The 6,586-nt window shown below is 33.6% G+C and overlaps 1 long non-coding RNA gene across 1 annotated transcript; it reads right to left on the bottom strand.

Annotated features, from left to right (window-relative positions):
* Window positions 1-2,160: 2,160 nt before the first annotated feature.
* LOC105489107 (uncharacterized) lies at window positions 2,161-6,058 on the bottom strand. Its single transcript, XR_011613061.1, has 3 exons — window positions 5,959-6,058; window positions 2,758-2,824; window positions 2,161-2,457 (listed from the first exon to the last, which is right to left on the bottom strand). It is a non-coding gene; the product is annotated as an uncharacterized lncRNA (long non-coding RNA).
* Window positions 6,059-6,586: the final 528 nt, after the last annotated feature.

The raw sequence follows: 6,586 nt of genomic DNA, 5'->3' as shown, positions 1-6,586 counted from the left end.
TTCCACAGCCATGCGGAAGGTTAGTCAATTATACCTTTTTCCTTTATAAATTACCCAGTCTCAGGTAGTATCTTTATAGTAGTATGAGAATGGACTAATACATCCAGCTTCTGGTTAGATTCAACCAATACAGCGTGGGATCAAGGATTTTATTGCCCCTGCTCCCTTCCTGTTGGGCACAGTGGATAAGAGGCTTCCCTTTACTGAATATCACATGGTCTTCTCTACACATCTTTTTCTTACCGCATTTTGATAATTATTCTCTTCCCTTGGCCCTTTAAGCCTAGGGATAACAAGGACTTCCTACTCGGTTTGACTTCTTGTTGATGTCCCTACACCCTGAACAATAGTCCCTTCGCCAATAGTCCCTTTATTCAACTCTCCTCAGTTACCCCTCAAGTGTGTTGTTTCTTGTCAGAACCCAAACTTATACATCATTAAATTACCTTGAAAAATTACACATGATCTTTGAATCTCACATTTCTTTTTTTTTTTTTTTTTTTCTGAGTCAGAGTTTCGCTCTTGTTGCCCAGGCTGGAGTGCAATGGTGCAATCTCGACTCACTGCAACCTCCACCTCCCAGGTTCAAGCAATTCTCCTGCCTCAGCCTCCAGAGTAACTGGGATTACATACACGTGCCACCATGCATGGTTAATTTTTTTTTTCAGTAGAGACAGAGTTTCACCACGTTGGCCAGGCTGGTCTTGAACTCCTGACCCCAGGTGATCCACCTGCCTCAGTCTCCCTCAAATTCCTTTTTCTATAATGCACATAATAATATCCAGCACTTAGAGTTGTTGCGGCTTATCTTTGCTCTCAGGATAAAGTGCAAACTTGACAACACCAATTGAAGGCCTGTGCTTACCTCTTCAGTTTTATTTTTTGCCACATTCCCCTCACAATATCTATCCTCCTACCAAATTGAAATACTCTGGCCTCCCCATTCCTTCAGTGCACTATGTTCAGTGCATTAGCAACAATGTGCATCATGTGGGATGCTTTATTTCTCTCATCTTCTCCATTTCCTTCAACAAAATATTCTGAGACTCACTTATACTAGAAAGTCTATTCTTACTAGTCTCATTCCTAACCTAAACTGACTGAATTTTTTTTTTAATTTCCAACTTGTCTTTTATTATATACTTTATAATGTTTATGAATTGCCTGCTTACTTGTCAGTTTCTTATTCTAGAATAAAAACTCCCTGGGTTAGGGACTATGTGTTGCTCATTAGGACTTTCATTGTCTAGCACCGTCTTAGTCTCTCAATGGGTAGCAAATGGAAGTTTATCATATGGCTGAATACATATGAAAATATAGGGGTTTTTTTGAGTTTTTTTTTGTATTTTCAGAAAATTACTATAAGTCAAACAAGTATATAATCAAAACAAAAACAAATAAACAAATGTACCTTGACAATCTACTATTTGTTACTTTTAATTACCTTGAACTTTATATATCTTTCCAAAATATACTATTGAGGAGATGAGGGGGTATGCCCAGTCCTGGTGTTCTTGAAAGTTGAGTGAATGTGGCCTTGACAAACCACTGGAGACTATTGAAGATAACACCTGACCCCAGCTTGGCAATCACTCAATGACAGGGGTATTGTGGGATCAAGAAATAAAACTTGGCTATATCATGTCCCCTAAGATGTTTCTTGGTTCTGAAAACCAAGGCTTTTATTAACTCTTTAATTTTAACAAGATTTTAAATGAAATTAACAGGGCAAATATATCATTCCTACAATTCCTATTTCCTATGGGATGTGATATGTTTAGTGTATTTTGTGAAATAATTTTCAAGAAGTCTGAAAATACAGCCTGGCAATAATTCCTTAGCTATTTGTTGCTTTCTTCTTTATGCTTGCATGAAACAGATTGAATAAGCAGGGACTTATGAAATCTTGCTTCACATTCTGAGTGATGGGGAACGAGTCTGTTGTGCATGTGGAATTCATTCAATGAAGATTCTAATTTTTTCTCTTTAAATACAAAAAATTTCTAGGACATTCTATTTTCTTTTCGTTTGAAATATGTAATCATTTTATAGAATTGATATGCGTTTATCTTATAGATTGTACTTAAACCTTTCTTGTCTTTTTAATAGTGTTATTGGACAATAAAAACAGTTTTTAAAGCTTGGCCATTTTTTTATATACCTTTCACATAATTTCACTTCTTGATTTGAACTCTTCATTTTTTTTCCAAAAGACAACAGAAAATCATATTAAATGTACAATAATGCTTGTGTTGTGATGATAGGAAGTCATTGAAGAATCTTTTAGCAGGCACTTCCAAATATAAATAAGGTTTCTGGGAGTTGACAAGCATCAAATAACCAAACTTGGCTGCCAGCTGAATTATACATCTTTATCTTCATGTTACTGCAGTGTTCAATTTGATATTCACTCTGATGGATATTTTTCAACCACATGTGACCTTTTCACCATTCATGCTGAGAAAAGGCATAGAGCAAAATTACTAAACAAGGCTGAGATTTTAGAACCACTCATTGGCATTTTAATTTTTATTTTATTCTTTTAAAAGAATTTTCTTGTAACCTAGCTAATGAGAATGAAAGACTATTTTAACTAATCTTTACTCACAATTAGGAATATTATTTTTAAAGGTTTCTTTCCATTTTCTAGAAAAGTGAATCCCAGAGTAAGTGAGGAAACTCCCAATGCAGCCCCAACAATAGTGTTGTCATGGGGGAAAAAATACCACAGGTCCATCATTTAAATGCAAGACTTACCTATTTATAAGAACTGTGCGAAGGATGACAGGAGAGTGCTCACCAGCCAGAGCAGATACTGCCACACCTAGTTTTAATTTAATTTAATTTAATTTAATTAATTTATTTGTATTTAACAGATCACACTTACAGGCTATTCTTCCACCTACACTTAAGAACTTAAGACACCATCCAAGATGTGCCTTGTGGTTAGCAGGCCACAGTGAATGACCATGAAGTTTGAGATTATGGCACTTAGTAAAGAAAAAAAAAAAAACATTCACTGAAGACTCTGAAATTAGCAAAATCTAAAAGGGCTATTTGAAAGGGAACTAACAACATACATTTAAAAGAGGTCACAGCATTTGACATAAAAGATTTAGGATCTATAAAGGGGATAGAGTGTTTGTCTTAGAGAGTATATCACTGAAGATCTCTAAAGACATAGGACTTGTACCAAAAAGAATAACACATTAATGATGTCTTTGTTAGTTGCATTTTCAAAATTTAGAGTGCAGGACAGAATATTCATTGACTATGAGGATCTGATTTCCTCCTCAGTGGGCAAAATGTTCTACTGGGGTTTTTAAGGAAATATTAGACTTTAGATTTACATGAAGTAAATGTAATTAGATGTTTAGGTGAAATAAATGTAATTCAGCATTACTAATATTTACTATTTGAGTTGTCTTGGCTTCTTACCATTGGCCAGTGTGTCATATGGTCACATAGCATAGTTGAGTACACCCAGAATCCTGGAGGAAGAGTGGGCGAGAAGAGCTGACTCTCATGCTTTCCTTTCCTTGCATCATACTGCAATATTTTGCATTTGAAGTGTTCTCTAGTAAGTTCACTGTACTTTGCTAAATAGTAGACTTCTTAAAACACTTTGTAATACAAAAAGCGCTTTCATAAAAATCTTTTGTACCATACACAGCTTAGAAAAATAAGTGGTATAACTTTTCTGATTTTGTCTTTGGTAACAGCTGGTAAAACGGTATCTTAGCAGATATTAAAAACAGACTTACCTGTAAAATGTTAACAATTAATAAAGAGATAATTATTTCCTGGGAAAGACTTACGCCATGGAAAGAAAATTTTGAAGAGAGATATTTGGAAATATTTGAAACTTAGGTGATTTTAAGTACATAATGTTGTAAAGTTATAACTAATTAATCTTTCCTATGTGCACACTTAAAACACTTAAACATAGAATTTTATTATCTGGTTAAACAAATGAAAAGTTTTTCTTGACTTTGCAAATATTTATATAAAATATAAAATAAAAACTATTATAAGTAATTTTCAGAACAATTGATTGATATCCAGAAAGATGTCTATTTACTAGCCATATTCCAGCAAAATTTTAAAATACGTTATTGCTAAAAATAACAAATGACTATCTTAATTAAGTAAGAACAGTCAATGATGGCTTTCTGTCTGTTCATGTCTGTATAATTTTTCTAATTATGACATTGTCAAACCATGTACCAAAATAAATTCTTAAACTCAGACATTTGAATTATTGTATTACAAAGACTTAAAAAACTGAAATCAAAAAAACTTTACTCAATCAATATTTTTGAAAGTCATTTAACAATTTAAATAACTAAAATATTATCTAATCTTTTCTCAACTATTGTGCATTTCTCATTTCTGTGTATAATTTATGAATATATATTTACAGAATGCTAAGTATATATCATATATAAGTAACTACATTTACATGTACTAGCAGTGCTTGCTCAGAAACTTTTTTTTTCCTAATGAAGTACTTGGTCAATAAATGTTTGCAAATTTTTAAAACTTAAAGAGATTCCTTTCTCTTAGACCATCTTCCAGGTAACCAAGTTAGATAAAAATGTGTTTAAAATGTTTCTACTCATTTAAACATAAAATATAGTCTGCTCCTAAATGGGCAAACTGAAGTAGCATGTTTAACACATGAATTGAGAAAATGTATAGCATGCTAAATGGTATTTTAGAGAATAAAAGCAAGAATGTAAGAAATTAAGTGACCTTTACTTACCTATCTTATATAAATTTATCATGTGATTATTTACATATATATTTTTAAAGTTTCTGAACTAAACAGAATTACCGTACACACACACACACAAAGAGAGAGAGAAAGAGAGAGACAGAATTTTCTCATCTCTCCTAATAGAAAAAAAAAAAAAAATTCTAAACAGGTGGATTGAGAACACCACATAGAATGAAGTCTCAACATTCCATAACACGAGTAATTCAAGAGGCTTCTTATTTGGAGGACATTTATTTTCATGTGCTTAGTTTCTTATTTATGATAAAGAAATTATTTCTAGTTCAAAAGCAATATTCATGACACTATATGTCTATAGAATGATCATAATGTTTAAAATGAGCATGCTATATAGTGTATACTGTACATAATACATACTAAATCAACAGACTGCATGTGACAGTTAACAGTTTCATGAAACATACAATCTTATTGACTGGTAAATCTTTACTTGATTTCAGAGAGAGAGGGAGAGGAGGGGAGACACACACACACACACACACACACACACACACAGATAATGTGGTTAAGGAATTTTCAAATGTCTATACACAATGGCAAGGGGTAGGGGTGTGAAGTCCTCTCTGAAGGCACCCTTAACACACATTAAAATTAGATGAAATAATACGAGAAAACAATTACTCTTCATGAGTTTGTACTATGTGGTCCACAGGTTGGCATCTGTCATTAATCAGAATTTATGGTGTTTTCAATATGAGTATTAACCACTTTAGGAAAGCACTAAGAGTCTTTATAATTTTACATTTGTGTGGTTGAGTTTAACAAATATTTATGGGAAAGAGACAGATAATTCCAAAACCCTAGACTAAGTTCAAACATAAAAAAATCCTAATATAAATGTATATATGTATAAAGGGACTAAAAACATTTCAGAGGTCCCTGTAAGAGGTCCCCACTTCTGATGACAAGAAAAGATCCATTAAATAAATGAAGTCCTTGTGACAATTTAGTCAGATAGAGTTATTGTGTACTCCTTAACAATCTAAAAATAAGACTAAACCAATTTTTCTGTGTCTTCTTGGAATAACTATTTTGCATTATCAGCAACCATGAATCTAGAACTAATTTGAGAGAAACTTTTTTTTTAAAATCACAGTCTGTTTTCTTCACCAAAGATATTGTAAACCTTCAAAGCTCCCTGACCACCAGAAGCAGTGTACCTCTCATTGGTCCTAGTGGTGGGAGAAGAGAATGAAGACATAACCTGTTTCCTATTTCGACTGGTACACCCGAGTGAATGGGGCTCTGCATAAGATTCTGTTCGTTGACCACCCAGAGTTAAGACGGAAGCTAGGAAAAGAACTCAGAACACACACACCTACTCATGGAAATTCTGCTGTCTAGGGCGGAAAGCAAAGCCAGCTACCACAGATGGGAACCAAAAACGGTATTTTAGGATACTTTTGAAAGCTAAACACTTTGTCATAGATTTTACCACACTATTTCTGAATCAAAGCAAGAGCAAATGCAATTTTGCTTGCCTTGAAAATGGGCAGCTGTTCAACGTGAAGAAAGCTGAGGTGAGACACCTTGCACGTTGCTTAGAGACCATGGGGCTCTACATTTTCAAGCCTCATTAATCTTTGCTTATGTTCTATAATTCCAGCAGGCTCTGTGGGTCTGTTTAATTACTCAGCATCACAGAAGTTGCCAGTTTCTTTTCTTGGAGCTAGTTTATTCATTCTAAATATTTAACCCTACTGCCCTTCAATTAGAGAAAAGCATTATATGAAAGATAGAAAAATGGAAAACCAATAAAGCTCTTAATCTGTTCTTTTCACTATGACA

Source organism: Macaca nemestrina, chromosome 14 (genome assembly GCF_043159975.1).
Source record: "Macaca nemestrina isolate mMacNem1 chromosome 14, mMacNem.hap1, whole genome shotgun sequence".
Taxonomy (NCBI): domain Eukaryota; kingdom Metazoa; phylum Chordata; class Mammalia; order Primates; family Cercopithecidae; genus Macaca; species Macaca nemestrina.
Note: the sequence above shows the minus strand (reverse complement) of the source record. Positions and strands in the feature narration are given on the sequence as shown.